The sequence below is a fragment of the Hemitrygon akajei genome, chromosome 11 (assembly GCF_048418815.1).
Source record: "Hemitrygon akajei chromosome 11, sHemAka1.3, whole genome shotgun sequence".
Taxonomy (NCBI): Eukaryota; Metazoa; Chordata; class Chondrichthyes; order Myliobatiformes; family Dasyatidae; genus Hemitrygon; species Hemitrygon akajei.
Window position 1 is genome coordinate 86,294,725 of NC_133134.1, and position 20,500 is coordinate 86,315,224.

At 47.1% G+C, this 20,500-nt stretch overlaps 1 long non-coding RNA gene across 1 annotated transcript; it reads left to right on the forward strand.

Moving 5' to 3' along the window:
* The first annotated feature begins 5,667 nt into the window (after positions 1-5,667).
* LOC140735811 (uncharacterized) lies at positions 5,668-17,655 on the forward strand. The gene is made up of 3 exons (XR_012100817.1): positions 5,668-5,807; positions 8,211-8,394; positions 15,985-17,655. It is a non-coding gene; the product is annotated as an uncharacterized lncRNA (long non-coding RNA).
* The last annotated feature ends 2,845 nt before the right edge of the window (positions 17,656-20,500 follow it).

The following is a 20,500-nucleotide window of genomic DNA, read 5'->3' on the forward strand; positions in this document are numbered from 1 at the left end:
GCAGGTCTGTAGTCTAGTGTAGTTTTGTGTTGTTTCATGTAGCACCATGGTCCTGGAGGAACGTTATTTCGTTTTTACTGTGTGCTGTCCCAGTCACAGAAATGACAATAAACCTGACTTGACTTGATACTGTATTCAATATTGTGAGATTCAAAATTAAGATGTGCGTTTCTGAAAGAGGTCTGGGTTAAAGTCAGAGGACAAAGGTGATTTAATTATGTCCGGGGACAAATGTGATTTAATTATGAATGCAGAAGCCCTGACAAGATTAACTGTTTGTGGAATCATTGAAGTCCTGAGATATGGACTATTGTTTTACAGAAACGTGTAAAAAAAACAACTCCAAATATGGAATGGGAAAACACTGTGTACCTCCCGAGTCAGGGAGGGGGGTGGTAAGGAAGAAGGATAAAACCTGCTGCCCTGTAAGGTTCAGGGTTCCCTTCTCTGAGGGGGCCCAGCTCTGCAGAACTGTTAATAAACTTTGTTTCCTTGAATTTGTCTTGAAGCCATTATTCGGGAGCGTGGCACATTTCTGACAACTTGGGGTGCTCGTCCGGGATCCACACTCCGGCCGTGAGGGGGGCAAGGAAGGACATCGGAGAAGGTGCACCCTGCCGAGTTCGGCAGTCCCTGATTCCTTGCTCGTCGCCCCGCACGGCTTGAGCGAGTGATATCTGGCGGACTCAAGGAAACAAAGAGGGGTTGTCGAGGCAGTTGAGACAGTGAGCGATCGAGTAATTTCTGTGCACAGGACCCAGGTAAGAAATTAAATTCCTGTAGAGACGTAGTACACAAGAATCGTGGAGCTGCGGGGTTCCTGCAGGTGGATCCTCCTGTAGAGACATAGTACACGAGAATTGTGGAACTGCGGGGTTCCTGCAGGTGGATCCTCCTGTAGAGACGTAGTACACGAGAATTGTGGAACTGCGGGGTTCCTGCAGGTGGATCCTCCTGTAGAGACGTAGTGCACGAGAATTGTGGAACTGCGGGGTTCCTGCAGGTGATTCCTCCTGTAGAGACGTAGTGCACGAGAATTGTGGAATTACGGGGTTCCTGCAGGTGATTCCTCCTGTAGAGATGTAGTACACGAGAATTGTGGAACTGCGGGGTTCCTGCAGGTGATTCCTCCTGCAGAGACGTAGTGCACGAGAATTGTGGAATTACTGGGTGCCTGCGGGTGGATTGGAACCGAGCAAGTCCTCGAGATGGGGAATAAGGGGTCTAAGAGAGAAAAGGGTAAAGGAAATCCAGGCGCCAATGATGAAAAATACCCCGGGGTACCCCCTGATAGTCCATTGGGACGGATGCTAGAAAATTGGGATTACGGGAGGCGAAAAGGGAAGTCAAAGAGAAAAATGATACAGTACTGTGAATTATGGTCCCGCCAGCCGATCCAAGGGTCGGCTGTGTGATGGCCTAAGTTCGGGTCTAGCGAGGATTGGGTACAACAAGCCCTTAATCTGTACGTGAATTCAAAACTTAACGTTAAACCCGAAGAAAGTGATTACGTCCTATGCTGGTTACCAATGACAAATAGTTATAAATTGAAAATGATAAATGAAGGGGGACAGAAAAAGAATACATGGGAGGTGCTCGACCACCTGCCGCCCATATGTGCCCCCTACCGCTCCGCAAATCGAAGACCCTGAGACGGAGGTTAGCCAACAGCTGATTCCTGTTGAATTTGTATCGAAAGCATGGCCAGATATAAGAAAAAAACTGGAAAAACTAGAAGATTGGAATACTAAACCCTTAAGTGAACTACTTAGGGAGGCACAGAAAGTGTTTGTAAGAAGGGATGAAGAGAAGCAGAAGACGGCAAGGATAAAGGTCCAGACAGTGCGACAAGTAACCGCAGATAGTAGAGAGAGAGACAGGGACCATGGTTGGATCGAGGTAGTAGCCAGGAGCAAGGAGGAGGGCTAAGGAAGGCTTTAAGATGTTTTCACTGCAACGAAGAGGGACACTTCAGGCGCGAGTGCCCCAGATACCGATGGGAAGTGCGCTCGTACGCTATGATGGAAGATGAAGACTAGGGAGGTCGGGGGTTCCACCCTTTGGGGAAGAAAAATCATCGGCAGGAACCCCTGGTAAACTTGAAATTAGGTCCCCAAGGGTGTGGCACAACCTTCATGGTCGGCTCAGTCCTGTGAGTTATACGCGCTCCAAAGGGCTCTGATAATATTGGAAAAGAGAGTCGGAACTGTATACACTGACTCCAAATACGCCTATGGGATAGTACATACATTTGGGAAGATATGGAAAGAAAGAGGACTGATAACGGCCAGGGGAAAAAGACTGGCACATGAACAAATGATAAGTATGACATTGGAAGCCCTGGCCTTACCGACTGAAATTGCGGTAGTGCATGTACCCGGACACCAAAAAGGATCGACACCTGATGCTGTGGGGAACCGTCTGGCGGACGAGGAGGCCAAACGGGCAGCAGTTGAAGAACCGGTGCAACTCCTGACTTTGATACCAGTGAGAGAAGGACTTACTAAACTGCCTGTGTTTACTCAAATGGAGATTGACAACATGAACCAACTAGGAGCCCGGAAAGACGCTGATGGTAAATGGAGAATCCCCGATGGAAGACAGGTGCTAAATAAGGAAGTGACCCGCAACATACTCCAACAACTGCACCAACAGACCCACTGGGGAGCGCAGGCAATGTGTGACACGGTACTTAAGGAATATGCTTGCAAGGGAATCTACACTTTGGCCCAGCAAGAGGTAACTGGATGTCCGACATGCCAGCGAATAAACAAGAAAGTGATGCGATCCATCCCAAGAGGCGGCCAACCCCTGGCCATGAGACCCTTCCATAGGATCCAAATTGACTTCACCGAGCTGCCCCAAGTGCAGAGATGGAAATACTTATTGGTAATCGTGGATCACTTTACACGCTGGGTGGAAGCATACCCAACTACTAAGGCAGATGTGCCCACAGTAGCTCGAATACTACTTGAGAACTTAATCCCCAGATATGGAATCGTGGGGTCCATAGACTCTGACCGGGGGACACACTTCGCCTCCAAGACGCACCAGTTAATTTGCGATGCACTTGATATCGAATGGAAGTACCATACCCCGTGGCATCCCCAGAGTTCGGGAAGACTAGAACGAATGAACAGCACCCTGAAGGCACAGCTAACCAAGTTGATGTTGGAAACCAAGCTACCATGGACCAAGTGTTTGCCGATTGCTCTCCTGAGAATACGTACAGCGCCCCGGAAGGACATAGGAATATCTCCTTATGAGATGCTCTTTGGACTGCCATATTGGAATAAAATAGAGGGGTATCCCACACTTCAGGGGGGTGATTTATTTGTAAAGAACAATTTACTGGCCTTGTCCCGTTCCTTTGCAGAACTGCGGAAAAAGGGTCTCTTGGCCCAGACTCCGCCGCTCGACTTTGCTTTACATCAGATCGTGCCTGGAGATTGGGTTCTGGTAAGGACCTGGAAGCCGGAGAAGTTACAGCCACAGTGGGAAGGCCCCTTCCAGGTCCTGCTCACGACTGAAGCTGCAGTTCGGACAAAAGAAAAAGGGTGGACACACGTGTCAAGAATAAAGGGGCCTGTGAAGCCTGAGAGCGGTGACGAGTGGACCTGTGAACCAGAAGAACCGTTGGTGGTGAAGCTAAAAAGGCAGCAAAAATGAACTCTATGTGGACTGTAACATTATTGACTGTAATATATTTGATTCTATATGTCGGGGAAATTGAAGGGAAATGTGATAAGTGCAGAACCGTGGTACGAGTGGGGCAGAGGGTGTTCCCAGGATCCTTCGTATCCCACTCGCATGTAAATGACCGTTGTTATGATAAAAGCAGAAGAGTGTTGGGAAAATGGTAAGCCGTACTATCAGGTCTATAATAAAGGCGGTTGGTGGCGAACAGTACTCTGGATGGTGGGAGGTGGATTAATGAGTTTGATGCTTTTACCCTGCCTCATTCCCTGTGTACAAGCACTAATAAGACGAAGTGTGTCACAACTTCAGGCAATAGCAATACCTCAGCACGGCACTGGCATTGGAGCTGTTGGCAAAACAGCAGAGTCAGATGCGAACAGCAATATACCAGAACAGGCTGGCTGTGGATTACCTATTGGCCTCTGAAGGCGGAGTATGTGGGAAGTTCAATCTTACAAACTGTTGCCTTAAGATAGACGACAGTGGAAAGGCCGTGTTAAAAATATCCGACAAAATTCGGAAACTGGCCCACGTGCCAGTACAAAACTGGAGATCCCTGGGGAACATGAGTTGGCTAGACGGGCTACTGGGAGGTAGTTGGTGGTGCACCGCTCTCCTAGTAGCAGGCGGGGGTCTAATGATTCTCTTACTTTTGCCATGTGTGATTCCTTGTATACGAACACTGATCAGGCACAGTATATTCCAGCTCCAGGCAGTAGCGATATCCCAACATGGGACAAACGAGCTAAAACTTATGCTATTAAAGAAGAAAGTTGACCCTCCACGGGGGGCGGAGGAAGGACGGTGGGCCCCCTGGAAAGAGGAGAAATGCTAGCTGCTACGCACATCTTAAAAAGAAAAAGGGTGGAATTGTGAGATTCAAAATTAAGATGTGCGTTTCTGAAAGAGGTCTGGGTTAAAGTCAGAGGACAAAGGTGATTTAATTATGTCTGGGTTAAAGTCTGTAAACAAATGTGATTTAATTATGAATGCAGAAGCCCTGACAAGATTAACTGTTTGTGGAATCATTGAAGTCCTGAGATATGGACTATTGTTTTACAGAAACGTGTAAAAAAACAACTCCAAATATGGAATGGGAAAACACTGTGTACCTCCCGAGTCAGGGAGGGGGGTGATAAGGAAGAAGGATAAAACCTGCTGCCCTGTAAGGTTCAGGGTTCCCTTCTCTGAGGGGGCCCAGCTCTGCAGAACTGTTAATAAACTTTGTTTCCTTGAATTTGTCTTGAAGCCATTATTCGGGAGCGTGGCACGTTTCTGACAAATATTAAACCTGATTCTCATTCTTCACTGCCTGCTGCAAATGGCGGTCCATCATTCAGGGAGCGGAGCCCTTTCCAAAGCGCTCGGAACCCTGGGTAAGAAATACCGCCATTACCATCGATCCTCGCAGTAGCATTTAATCCTTTTCACTATAAAAACAGAAAGGTAATCGATATTGTACTTTAATTACTTTTGTACTTAAATGAACTCACAGGGTCTGTTGAATATTTTTCCAGCCTATTTTAATTCCAGCAAGCTACTGTCTGTACTATCTTCTCTCCTCGACGTTACCATGGAATGAGCGACTGTAGCTACAAGTCCAACCCTAGCCGTGCCGGATTGGCTGTCAGCAATGATTGATGGGTGATGTGGGCGGGAGGACGAATCCAGCCCTGAATGGCTGATGAGAGTGAAGGCTCTGCTTGCATTCATTGCTCTCTCCAGATGATTGACAGACAGTTTTGGGCGGGTAGTTGCTCGGGAACTCGAACCCCGAATGGTTTTTCTGAAAGTTGGGCGTATCCTATCTTGCGAGCATTGCTGAACTGTTTCATGTTTTAGGATCTGGTGCTTCCCCGGTGTACATGACGAATAAACCCCTCCTGGGCTTCCTGCCGGGTACAGGCATCGATTACAACCGACGTTTCGATGACAAAATCTGCCACTCTGCCCGAGAAGAGTTTATTTGTTCCACGTTCTATTTGGTCTGTGCATATGATTGGCCGAAGCTGCGGGCGGGTTGTAGAACAAATCGCCCATTGGTTGCGTGTAGTCTTGATTGATGGGGGCGGCTGTTAGTCAGTCAAGGAGACTTCCGGCGGGGCTTTGTAAGTTTGTGCCGGTTTTGCTCAACAAAAACTGAGGCAAGAAGCGGCGGCGACTGTTCCTGAGGGCGAGCGGACGTTAATGGGAGTGTGCATGGGATTGCGGGGTCGCGCACGGGGAGACCTGAGGTCTCCAGGCATCCCGGGTCCAGATTCAGGCCCAATCCCCGGCCTTCTCTGGTTTTTGGCCGCAGGCAGGGAGAACGAGGATTGGCCCCGAAGATCTCCAGTCACCGGGGGTGTGTAAATCAGATTTAGGCCATTGCAGCGGGGCCGGTCTACGTCCCTCTCCGCCCTATTAACATAGAAATCTATAGCACATTACTGGCCCTTCGGCCCACAATATTGTTCTCCCCGCAACATTTCACACCCCGACGAATCAAAACCCTTTCAACCTCCGCCTTAAATGCACCCGGTGTCCCGGCCTCCACAGTGTCCTGTGGCAACGAATTCCACAGATTCACCACCCTACAGAAATTCCTCCTCATCTCTGTTGTAAACGGACGTCTCTCTATTCTGAGGTTGTGCCCTCCGGTCCTAGACTTCCCCCACCATAGGAAATATCCTCTCCATATTCAGTCTATCTAGGCCTTTCAACGTTTGATAGTTCACCCCTCATCTTATAAATTACAGAGCAATCGCTGCTCATAGAGGAAGCCTTTCATTCCCTGAATCATCCGTGTGAACCTCCTCTGAACCCTCCCCAATGTCAGCACATCCTTTCCTAAATAAGCTGCCCAAACCTATTCACAGTACTCCAAGTGAGGCCTCATCAGTGCTTTATAAAGCTTCAACGTTATATGCTTGCTTTTATATTCTAGTCCTCAAAATGACTGCTAACATTGCACTTGCCTTCCTCACCACAGTTCAGCCTGCAAAATCAACCTTGCTTTTATTCCTTCTACCAAAGTGCATGACCGTTCACCTCCTTACACTGTATTCCGTCTACCACTTCTTTGCCCGTTCTCACATCTGTCTTAAGTCCTTCTGCAGCCTCTCTACTTCCTCAACACAACCTATCTTCATATCGCCTGCAAACTTGGCCACAATGTCATCAATTTCAATATCCAAATCATTGATATACAATGTAAGAAGAAGCATTCCCAACACAGACCCCTGTGGAACATCACTACTCACTGATAGCCAATCTAAAAATGCCCCCTTTATTCCCATTCTTCGCCTCCTGCCAATCAGCCAATGCTCTATCCATGTGAGTACCTTTCCTGCAATACCTTGGACTCGTGTCTTTAGCAGCCTGTTGTTGAAGGCTTTCTAAAAATCCAAGTACACAACAGCCACTGATTCTCCTTTGTCTATCCTGCTTGCTATTTCCTCAAAAAATTCCAACAAATTTGTGAGGCAAGTTTTTCCCTTAAGAAAACCATGCTGACTTCAGCCAATCTTACCATGTGCCTCCAAACACCTGGGACCACATCCTTAACAATTAACTCCAACATCTTCCCAACCATTGAGGTCAGACTAACTTGCCTATGATTTCCTTTCTCCTGCCTCCCTCTCTTACTGAAGAGTGGAGTGACATTTACTGGAGTGGAGTCCATGCCTCTGGAACCATTCCAGAATCTGTTGATTCTTGAAAGATCATTGCTGGTGGTTCCACAATCTCTTTCAGAACCCCAGAACCAGGTGATTTAATCTGCCTTAAGACCTTTCAGTTTCCCAAGCACCATCTCCCTCGTAATAGCAACTACACTCACTTCTACAATAAAGACTGATGCAAAATACCTATTCAGTTTGTCCATCATTTCCTTGTCCCCCATTACTACCTCTCCAGCAGTCCAATATCTACTCCCACTTCTCTTTTTATATATCTGAAAAGAAAATGTTTTGATATAATTTTTTTATATTATTGGCTAGCTTACCTTCATATTTCATCTTCTCCCTACCCCCATGGTTTTTAAAATTGCCTTCTGTTGGTTTAAAAAAATTTCCCAATCCTCTAACTTTCCCACTCATTTTTGCTCACCCTGTTCCCCTTTAACACTGCAGCCCGTCCCACTGACTGCAACTTTGCCCTATCATGTGCCTGTCCTTCACGACCATTTCACTATACACCACCTTTCCTTGTAAACCAGCATCCCCATCACTCCAGTTCCCATCCCCTGCAAAACTAGTTTAAACACTCCTCAACAGCTCTAACAAACCTGCCCTCAAGGATATCGCCCCCCCCCCCCTTGGGTTCAAGTGTAACCTGTCCTTTTTGTACAGGTTGTACCTCCCCAGAAGAGATCCCGATGGTCCATAACTCTGAAACCTTGCCTCCTGCCTCAGTCCCTCACCTGCCAATCATCCTGCTCTTGCCTTCACTGGCACATGGCACAGGCAGCAACCCCTGGAGTTCCTAGCTCTCTAAATCATCTCTTTTCCTTCCTCACCCTGCCCCTTTAGAATGTCATAGACGCAATCCGAGACGTCCTTGACCCTGGCACCTGGGAGGCAAGATACTGCCTGGGAGTCTCTTGGCATCCACAGACTCTCCTATCTACTCCTCAAACTATGGAATCTGCTATCACCACTGCATTTCTCCTCTGCCCCCTTCCCTTCAGAGATCTGGTTGCTGCAGCTCGTCCAGGTAGGTCCCATTCTCCCACCGCCCCACCCCCCACAGTATCCCTGATGCTGAGCCACACATGAGGCTGTTTAACAAGTTAAGAGCCCATGGTATCACAGGAAAGATACTAACATGGACAGAACATTGGCTGATTGGCAGGAGGCAAAGAGTGGGAATAAAGCGAGCCTTTTCTGGTTGGCTGCCTGTAACTAATGGTGTTCCACAGCAGTTGTGTTGGGACCATTTGTTTTTGATATTTTATGTCAATGATGGAGATGACAGAATTGATGGATTTGTGGCCATGTTTGCAGATGATATGAAGAAAGGTGTAAGGGCAAGTAATGTCGAGAAAGAAGAGCTTCAAGTACCTTTCTAAGAGGCTCTTAAAAGACTCTATTGTATCCGCCTCCACCACTGCCAACGGCAGTACATTCCACACATACACACCACTCTCTGTGTGAAAATCTTACCTCTGACGGGTTAAAGGTTTAGTGCACCTTAGAACTATACCCCCTCGTGTTAGCCATTTCAGCCTTAGGAGAAAGCCTTTGGCTATCCACACAATCTCATCACCTTGTACACCGCTGTCAGGTCACCTCTCATCCTCAGTCGCTCCAAGGAGAGAAGGCCAAGTTCACTCAACCTATTCTCATAAGTTATGCCCTTATAAAAGAAAGGATGTAGTGCTGAGGCTTCATGAGGCTCTGGCAAGGCCCCACTTGGAGTACTGTGAACAGTTTTGGGCTCCTTATCTACGAAAGAATGTGCTAACATTGAAGAGGGTTCAAAGGCGGTTCTTAAAAATAATTCTGGGATTGGAAGCTTGTCATATAAGGAGCGTTTGATGGTTTTGGGCCTGTACCCACTGGAATTCAGAAGAATAATAAGGTTATCTCATTGAAACCTAGAGAATATTGAAAGGCCTCCTCAAGAGAGTGGATGTGGAGAGGATGTCAGTGGAGTCTAAGACCAGAGGACAGAGGGCTGTCTATTCAGAATGCAGCTGAGGAGGAAGTTCTTCAGCCAGAGAGTGGTGAATCTGTGGAATTCATTGGAACTGGTGGCTGTGGTGGCCGAGTCATTTAAGACCAAGGTTGATAGATTCTTGAGTAGTCAGGGCATGAAGGGAAATGGATCAGCCATGATGAAATAATGGGGCAGACACAATGGAACAAATGGCCTAATTCTGCTCCTATATTTAATGGTCTCAGGTCTTTTGGTAGCTGTGAGAAGATGGTCGGTGATCTCTGATGGTAAAACCTCCCCCTCCTTCCCCTGCTAATCAATAACAGTTGTCCAGGGGTAGCGTGAACACTACTGAGTGTCACCAATCCAATCACCCATTAGATCCACACCCCTAAATTCTCCAATGTGCCTTGTATGCAATAGGGTCTAACTGATTGATGGACCGGGTTTCAGTGCCAGCCTCTGACAATGTCTGTCCATGTGCATTTGCACGTTCTCCCTGTGACCGCGTGAGATCTCTCACCCACCCCTGGAGCTCTAGTTCCCTCCCACATCCCAACAACATGTGGAGTTGGGGCAGGTTGGCTAATTGTCCTGCTGGTTTGTGATGAGGAGTAGAAATCAGGGTGGAAGTCAGTGAGAAGGTGGGGAGAATGGAATCTGAATAAATGGGTGGGTGCTAGTAGGCACAGAGTTGATGGGCTGAGCAATGGGTGGGTGCTAGTAGGCACAGAGTTGATGGGCTGAGCAATGGGTGGGTGCTAGTAGGCACAGAGTTGATGGGCTGAGCAATGGGTGGGTGCTAGTAGGCACAGAGTTGATGGGCTGAGCAATGGGTGGGTGCTAGTAGGCACAGAGTTGATGGGCTGAGCAATCTTCTGTGGTGCAAAACTAATTATTTAATAACGTGTGCATGGAAAAGTGGTGTCCATTATCAAGGACCCCTACCACCCAGGACATGCCCTCTTCACACTGTTACCATCAGGAAGGAGGCACAGAAGCCTGAAGGCACACACTCAGCGATTCAGGAACAGCTTCTTCCCTTCTACCATGCGATCCCTAAATGGACGTTGAACCCGTGAACACTACCTCACTCCATCTTTTAAAATTACTGTTTTTGCACTACTTTTCTTAATTTAGCTATTTAATATACAAATATACTGGTTACTTGCTGTAATTCAGGGTTTTTTTCTACATTTACCATGTATTGCATTGTACTGCTGCTGCAGAGTTAACAAACTTTGCAACATACGCCAGTGAAATTAAACCAGATTCTGATTCCGAACAAGAACAATGGAGCAGTAGGATTAAACCTTTTTACTGAGTCGTTTGTCCTCTAGTGTTCACTCAGTGGAAGAACAAGCTAGACCAGGACACAGAGGGACTTGGGCTATATATCGTTTTCTCCTTGTGGCTCATCGTTTAGTTCCAAAAGATTTGGCAGGCAATATTTTCCCTTAAGAAAACCATGCAGACTACAATTTTATCATGTGCCTCCACCACATCCTTAACCATCGATTCCCATGTCTTCCCAAACACTGAGGTCAGGCAACTGGCCTTTAATAACCTTTCTTCTGCCTCGCTCCCTTCTTAAAGAGTGGAGTGGCATTTGCAATTTTCCACTTTTCTATAACCATGCCAGAATCTATTGATTCTGGAAAGATCATTACTAACGCCTCCACAATCTCTTTCAGAACATTAGGGTGTAGTCTATCTGATCCAGGTGACTTATTCAGAGATTTCAGTTTTCCAAGCACCTTCTCCCTAGTAATAGCAACTGCACTCACATCGGCCCTCCGACAGTCTTGAAGGTCTAGCATTCTGCTAGTGTCTTCCACAGTGAAGACTGATGCAAAATACTTACTCATTTCATCCTCCATTTCCTTGTCCCCCATTACTACCTCTCCAGCATCATTTTCCAGTGGTCCAATATCTACTCTCACCTTTCTTACTCTTTATATATCTGAAAAAGTTTTGGTATCCTTTAAGTCGAACCTTGAAGTATGTGGGCTACAGCAGAAGAAGACCACGATGGCCTCGTTATCTGGTACCTCCTGTACCTAATAAATCTCCACTGAGTGTACAATATCTCAGGACTCACAGGAGACTACAATCTGCTTTGGAGAACTCAGCAGGTCAGGCAGCGTCTATGAGGGAGATGGTGATCTCCCTTGCACCATCCTGTCCAGATGAGACACAATGTCAACTGTCCATTTCCCTCACCTATGCCTCCTGACCTGTTGAGTTCCTGCAGATATTAGTGATAACTTCCATTGACTTTGGTTGGGGTTTCTATGCAGGCTGCTCCCATTTGTTCTATACATCTCCTGTTTCTGAGACACCCTCTCTGTTAGTCTGGACACTTCTGTACCTAATGTGCGCGCGCACACACACTTCCCTCCTGCATTCTCCTACATGAAGGGAGTACATTCCCTTAACCATAGCATTTAACTGGCAATTCAACCACCAGTTTGTACAGAGACCCCATGTTCTCTCTGTCTGTCACCTTGTCTCTCCATTTCCTCTTTCTGTTGCCCCTACTCTACCTCTCTCCCTCCCACCTGGACTGCAGTGCTGTCTGGTTGGTTGGTGTCACCCTCTCCTTCCCACTGGATGTAGACCCATCCAAGCAATGAGCCAGTATAAAAAAATTGTTATTTCTTTTAAAAAGCACAATCATTCTGGAGATCTAACCGTCTCAGGGAAGGGAAATGGCCTTCACCAAGAAGGACAGAGAGGGAGGGATTGACTAGGGTGAAGAGAGAGAAATGGGGGAGAGAGAGACACTCAAGGATAGGTGAAGAGAGTCAGTAAGAAATGGGAGGGAGGGCTGTCCAATGTTCTAGTGGATAGATAGGAAATGGGGAGTGTGGAGGGGTTGTCCAATGTTCTGTTGGGTAGATTCACTCATGCTACTGGGGGGGGAAGGGGGTGTTAAGCCAGTTTGCCATGGAGGGTGTGGGATCCAAAGAGGAAATAAAGAAAGCAGGGAGCTTTAAACTGAGGGATATTGTATAAAGTCTTAGCATCTACACACATACACACAGTACAGGATCTCACACTGAGACATACACACAACACACATACAAAGAAAGCAGGGAGCTTTAAGCTGAGGGATATTGTATAAAGTCTTAGCATCTACACACACACAGTACAGGATCTCACACAACACACATATACACATACATATAAACACACACAAACACTCATATTAAACACATATACACACATACATAAACACACAAACATGCTCACACACATACACATACAAACATATATACACAGTCACACACACTCGAAACGTGTGCAAACACATTCACCAACACATGAACACATACCAAATTTGCACACATATTCACGTGTGCACACACACACTCCAAACATGTTGCAAGCATACCATACACAGCACACGTATACACAAGCGGATGCACATGAAATATGTACACACATACACAAAAACACACAGCACACCAATCACACAAATACACACACCAAACACATACACATATATACACAGAAAACATACACACATATACCAAACATGTACACATTCCATACGTACACTGGTACCAAACAATGCACTCATTCTAAACATGCACACACACATACCAAACACCATGTAAACTTACATGATGTAAGTTTACATAACTCTTACATATACAGAGTTAGCATGCTATCATAGGTGAACATACACACACATTCATGCATGTGCATACACGTACAAAGGCAAACACCACAGATACAAATTCACACACACCAAACGTGGTCACACATACACACTCACCAACACATGAACACACACTCCTTTACACTTGTGTACTGGAAATAACATTAAACAATCTTGAATCTTTAAGTTTATAATCAATTCTCAAAACAAATTCCTAAAAAGACCCCAAACCCAAGCCCTGAATATATAATAAAACTTTAAATAAATCTCTAATCCAAACTCTAACCTTAGACCTGTAACTGTGTATAACACTAACTGTAACCCAGTCTTTGATGCTGGCGAGGCCAGAGCCTGTGCTACAGCTGGGAGAGTTGACAACTTCCTCAGCTTTTTCTGATCCTGTGCTGTGGCCCCTCCACATCAGACATAATGCAAACAGAATGTTTTTCCACAGTACAGCTGTAGAAATGTGTGCGCATCTTCAGTGATACTCCTCAAACTCCCAGAATAGAGGGACATCACTTTCGAATAGGGATGAGGAGGGTTTATTTTTAGCCAGATGGTAGTGGATCTGTAGAGGCCAACTCATTGGGTATGTTTAACGCTGAGGTTGATAGATTCTATACTAGTGAAGGCATCAAAGTCTATGGAGAGAAGGCTGGAGAATAGTACTAAGAGGGAAATAAATCAGCTATGATGAAATAGCAGAGAAGATGTGATGGGCTGAATGGCCAAATTCTGCTCCCATGTCATACAGGCTCTGTTGAGGATGGTTAAGAAGCCATATGGTGTGTTGGCCTTCTTTAATCGAGGTTCAATTATTTATTTAAATTCAATACAGAACAAATTAGAACATCACCAACAATACTACAGTACAAAAAATACCAAGCATTCATTCCTAATATTCTGAGGAATTAATCCAGTGTATGCTGCTGTGTTCTTTTGTCTGAATTTAAATGAATAAAATCAGGGTAGACACCTAGTGCAGGTAATGGACTGCCTTCATACAAAGCATTCTCCAAATCTAAATACATAATTTGTTACTCAGTTAAATGGTAGTTTGTCTTTTTTTTTTAACTATTTCCTTGAAACTTTGGCTAATTGGGCATAAAATGAACAAGTAGTACAAAAAGAGCAAAAAAGAGAGAAAAAAAGTGAGGTGGTGTTCATGGGTCCATTGTCTATTCAGAAATCTGATGGCAGAGGGGAAGAAGCTGTTGAGTGTGTGTTTTCAGGCTCCTGTACCTCCTCCCCAATGGTAGCAATGAGAAGAGGGTCTTCTCTTCCTTACCAGGTACGCCATCAGGGCCTGACGCCTTAATGACAGATGCCTCCTTTTTGAGGCATCAACTTTTGAAGGTGTCCACGATGCTGGGGAGGCTCGTGCCCATTGCTGAGTTTGCAACTTTCTGCGGCTTTTTCTGATCTTGTGCAGTGGCCCCTCCATACCAGATCATGATGCAACCAGTTAGCATTTTCTCCACAGTACGTGTGGAAGTTTGTGAGAGTGCTTGGGTAACATACCAGATCTTCTCAAAATCCTACTGAAATTTAGCCACTTTGTAATTGTGTCTTCTTTGTAATTGCATCAATATGTTGGGCCCAGGATAAATCTACAGAGATGTTGACACCAAAAACTTGAAACTGCTACCTTTTCCACTGCTGACCCCTCAATGACTTCCCCTTCCTGAAGTCCACAATCAATTCCTTGGCCCTGCTGATGTTGAGTGCAAGGCGGTTGTTGTGGCACCACTGAACCAGCTGATTTACTTCACTCCTCTATGCCACCTCATCACCATCTGAAATTCTGCCAACAATAGTTGAGTCATTGGCAAATTTATAGATGGCATTAGAGCTGTGCCTAGCTCAGTTGTGGGTGTAATGAGTAGAGCAGTGGGCTTAACACGCATCCTTTAGGTGCGCTAGTATTGATTGTCAGTGAGGAGGGGATGTTATTTCTGATCTGTACTGACTGTGGTCTCCCAGTGAGGAAGTTAAGGATCCAGTTGCAGAGGGAGGTACAGAGGCCCAGGTTTTAGATCTTGTTGATTAGTACTCAGGGTGTGATGGTGTTTAATGCAGAGCTATAATCAATAAACAGTGGCCTGACTTAGGCATTGCTATTGTCCAGGTGATCCAAGGCCGAATAGAGAGCCAGTGAGATTGCATCTGCTGTAGATCTATTGTTGTAGTAGGCAAAAACTGCAGTGGGTCCAAGTCCTTGCTTAGACAGGAGTTGATTCTGGCCATGATCAACTTCTCAAAGTAGTTCATCATGGTAGATGTGAGTGCCACCAGGTGATAATTGTTGAGACAGCTCACCCTGATCTTCTTGGGCACTGGTATGATTATTGCCCTTTTGAAGCAGGTGGCATGTTCTAAGGTTGATGTCCAAGAATTTGTTTTATTCTCCCTTTCTAAGTGTGCATGAAAGGCATTGAGCTCACACCCATTCATGGTGTTGGGTTTTGCATTGTAGGAAGTAAAGACCTGAAAAGCCTGCCAGAGCTGTCATCCGATTCCACCTCTAACTTCAATTGGAATTGTTTTTTTGCTCTTAAGATAGCCTTCTATTGGTCATACCTGGACTTCTTGTATGGTTCAGGACTACCAGTCTTGAATGTAGTCCTCAGCAATTTACGAATCTCCTGGTTCAGCCCTGGTTTTTGGTTTGTGAAGTCTGGTATATTCTCAAAGACTCACACTCATCCACACAGGTCTTGATGAAGTTGGTAACAACTGTGGTGTATTCATTCAGGTTTGAAGATGAATCCCTGAATATTATCCAGTCCACTGAATCAAAGCAGTCCTATAAGTGCTCCTCCATCTCCCTTGACTACACCTTCTTGGTCCTCTCTCTGGTGCTGCGGTCTTTAGCCTCTGCCTATATGCTGCGAGTCAAAGTGCAGGCATGAGATGGTATGGTAAGCATTTTTGATGGTGGTATAACAAGTGTTTTGGCTCCTCTGGCTCCACAGGTGATATGTTGGAAGTAATTGTTCAAAGACGTTTTCAAGCTGGCCTGGCTGAAATCTCCTGCAGTGATCGGGAAGGCATCAGAGTATCTGCTAATCACAGTGCTCAGCTTCTTCAGTGCCTGAGGTGGAATGTACACCTCTACCAGGATGATGGTGAAAAATGCTCTTGGCAGATAAAATGGACCAAACTTAACTACTAGATGTTTTGAGTCATGTGAACAGGATTGAGGCAGAACCGTCACATCTGTGCACCACGACCTGTTAATTATGAAGCATACTCCTCCTCCTCTGCCTTTAAAAGACTCACTGTGAATGGTGAAGCCATCAGGCTGCAGCTCTGCATTCGAAATGATGAGAGCGAGGCTTCTGTGGAGCAAAATACACAGGAAATGTGGGCAGCTGGGACTGGCTCAAGTGGAAGAGGGTCAAAGGGCCTGGTTCCATGTTGTGTGACTCCAGATACTCACCAGCATCTCCTGGAAAATCCCAGCAGAGCTGAACTGGAGAGTGACAGCCCCCAGTGATAAGGAGATTATTGGGATTCTGACAACCCATACTCGTTTGTCAATCACACATTATTTACTTGTGCACAAGGACAGCAGTCTACCCCTATCACTGAACTTCTCTGAAGTTACAGCTCAAGGTTGCAGATATTTATCCAATAGGATCCTTTAGAGATACAGAACAGAAACAGACCCCTCCAGCCCAACAAAGCTCTGCCACCCACTCACAACCATGTGACCAACTAACCTAGTAAACCTGTGCAGCTTTTGGGTGTGGGAGGAAAGCTCGAGAGCAGCATTAAGGATCTCCAGCATCTGGGCCGTGCTCCCTTCTTGATGCAGTCATCAGGAAAGGGGTACAGGAGCCTTAGATCCCACCACCAGATTAAGGAACAGCTATTATCATTCAATCATCAGGCTCCTGAGCCAGTGTGGATAACTTCACTTACCCCAACAATTCCACCATCTGTTGACTCAACTTTCAAGGACTTGACAACTCATTCTTTGATTGATTTCGTATTTCCACAGATTGTCCTCTTTTGCGCACTGGTTGGTTGGCAGCCCACGTGTAGATTTTCATTGATTCTATTGTATTTCTTTGTTCTACTGTGAATGTCTGCAACAAAATGGATCTCAGGGTAGCCAATTGTTATTAAAGTGCCAGGAACCTGGTTTCAATTCTCCTCCAACCTCTCTCATAAACAAAACATTTCATCCACAGAACTGCCACTCGATGAATGTTTTCTTGTTTTTCACACCATTCTCTGTAAACTCTAGAGACTGTTGTGAGTGAAAATCCCAGGAGATCAGCAGTTCCTGAGACTCAACCCACCCCGTGTGGCTCCAACAATTATTCCATGGTCAAAGTCATTTCTCCCCCATTCTGATGTTTGGTCTGGTCTGAACAATAAATTAACCTCTTGACCATGTCTGCATGTTTTTATACATTGAGTGGCTGCCACATGATTAGCTGATTAGATACTTGCATTAACGAGCAGGTGTACAAGTGTACCCCGTTCTCCTGCCTTCTCCCTGTAACTTTCATGCCCTAACTCATCAAGAATCTATCAACCTCCACCTTAAATACACCCAGTAATCTGGCCTCCACTGCCACCTGTGGCAACAAATTCTACAGATTCACCACTCTCTGGCTAAGGAAATTCCTCATCATCTGTTTTAAATGGATGTCCCTCAATTCTGAGGCTGTGCCCTCTGGTCCTAGACTCCCCCACTATAGGAATCATCCTCTCCACACCCACTCTATCTCAGCCTTTCACCATTCAATGATCTGAGTAGGGCCGTGCGTGTTTCCTCCCAAACCTTACGGCACCAATCAATATGGTCCCGAACCGATGGTACCGCAATCTCCTCCTCTTGCGCGGGGAACAGCGGGCATTGGTACCCAAGGGAGCACTCGAACGGAGACCTCCCAATGGTGGAGCTCACCGGAGAGTTGTGGGCGTACTCAACCCAGGGGAGGTGGTCGCTCCAGGTTGACGAGTGGTTTGCCGTTACACAACGTAGCGTCACCTCCAGGTCTTGGTTGACCCGTTCCGTCTGCCCGTTCATCTGGGGGTGGAAGCTGGATGACAAGCTGACCGATTCTCCTAAGACTTGACAGAAGGCCTTCCATATTTGTGAAACGAACTGGGGACCTCGATCGGAGACGATGTCTGCGGGGATTCCGTGGAGGCGGAGGACGTGGCGGCTGAGAAGATCTGCGGTTTCTTGAGAGGAAGGGAGTTTAGGGAGGGCCAGAAAGTGCACCGCCTTGGAGAATCGGTCTACCATGGTGAGGACAGTGGTGTTTCTGCGGGAAGGGGTAGACCGGTGACGAAGTCTAGGGTGATTTGGGACCAGGGACAGGTAGAGAACAAAGTAGACCCACAGGTGGCCGATGAGAGACCTTTCCCCGGGCACAGATGGAACAAGTCGAGACATAAGAACGGGTGTCCCCCTCCATGGACGGCCACCACAAGTGCTTCCTCAGGAGAGCCAGGGTCCGATCACTCCCGGGGTGGCAGGCAAACCGGGATGTGTGGTGCCATTGGAGAATCTGAGACCTGATGGAGACGGGGACGTACAGACGATCACCAGGTCCATTTCCAGGGTCGGGGTCGTCCCGCTGGGCTTCCTTTACTTTGGCCTCAATCTCCCAAGTGAGGGTGGCCACCACGCAGGATGGTGGGAGGATCGTCTCGGGACTGGAGGTGTCATCCTTGGAGTCATGCAGGCGGGATCCCGTTCTTGGATCCTGGACGGTACGTGAAGGTAAACTTGAACCGCCCAAAAAACAATGCCCAACGGGCCTGACGAGAGTTCAATAGTTTGGCGGTCTGAATATACCCCAGGTTCTTATGATCCGTCCATACCACAAATGGGTGTTCTGCCCCCTCCAACCAGTGCCTCCATTCTTCCAGCGCTAGTTTGACCGCCAGTAGTTCCCGATTCCCCGCGTTGTAATTCCACTCGGCGGGGGACAGTCGGCGACAGTAGAAGGCGCAGGGGTGAAGCTTTTCGTCTGAACTTGCCCGTTGGGATAAGACCGCTCCTACCCCGGAGTCGGAGGCGTCCACATCAATGATGAATTGACGGGATGGGTCCGGATGGGAGCGGTGGTGAAACGTCTCTTCAGGTCGGTGAAAGCTGAGTCCGCTTCGGAGTCCCAGCAAAACGGTGTGGTAGGGCGAGGTAAACCGGGTAAAGGGGGGCAGCCACTCAACTGTACTCTCTGATGAAGCTGCCGTAGAAGTTTGCAGACCCCAGGAATCGTTGAAGTTGTTTACGTGTCGTGGGTCTGGGCCATTACTCCACTGCCCGGATCTTCTCAGGGTCTGCTTTTACCAGCCCGCTTTCAATGATATAGCCTGGGAAGCTGACCGAAGGGACGTGGAACTCGCATTTTTCCGCCTTTGCTAATAACTGGTTTTTCCACAGTCGCTGAAGGACCTGACGGACATGGTGTACGTGTTCTTGGGGGCCGCTAGAAAATATCAGGATATCGTCAAGGTACACAAATATGAATTGATTGATAAAGTCCCTCAGTACGTCATTGATCAGGGTTTGGAAAACGGCGGGAGCATTGGAGAGGCCAAACGGCATTACCAAATATTTAAAGTGGCTCAGAGGTGGATTGAAGACCGTCTTCCATTCATCTCCCTCCCTCATCCTGACTAAATGGTAGGCGTTACGAAGGTCCATCTTTGAGAAGATGGTAGCTCCATGCAGTGGTTCAAATGCCGAACTAATGAGGGGTAGAGGGTACTTGTTCTTAACTGTTATATTATTCAGGCCTCGGTAGTCAATACAAGGGCGAAGCGTCCTGTCCTTCTTTTCTACAAAAAAGAAACCAGCGCCTACCAGGGAAGGTGAAGGTCTGATAATGCCCGCCATGAGGGATTCGCTGATGTACTTCTCCGTGGCCTCTCTCTGGTCTGGATAGGTTAAAGAGGCGACTGGTGGGTAGCGAGGCCCCGGGGAGAAGGTTGATGGCACAATCACATGGACGGTGCGGAGGCAGGGAAAGGGCCCGCTGTCCCAGGTCATGGTATTCGGTGGGGACTCGGGACAAATCGAGGGGTTCCGGGACAGGCGGGGTCACGGCAGCTTCCCTGGGAGATGGGGCTGACTACAGACAGTTGGCGTGGCAAGACTGGCTCCATTTGGCTATCCGATGTGGGGATTGTGTTGAGTCAGCCATGGGTACCCTAGGACTACCGGGGCTTGAGGTGAACGAATGAGGCTGAACCGTACCTCCTCCCAATGTTTGCTGGACAGGATCAAGGTCAGGGGAGGCGTACAGTGGGTCACCCGGGCCTCCAGGGGTGCAGTTAGTGGATCGCGAGGTATGCCAGCCTGGGCGGCTATGTCCTCATCCAGCAGATTGCCCTCGGCACGGGAAACCACCAAAGCGGATAGGGACAGAGACTGTCCTTGATAATTCACGGTAGCCGGGATCTGCATCCGAGTCTGGGGGGCTGAAGGGAGTGTCATCGGACCCACCAGAACAGTAG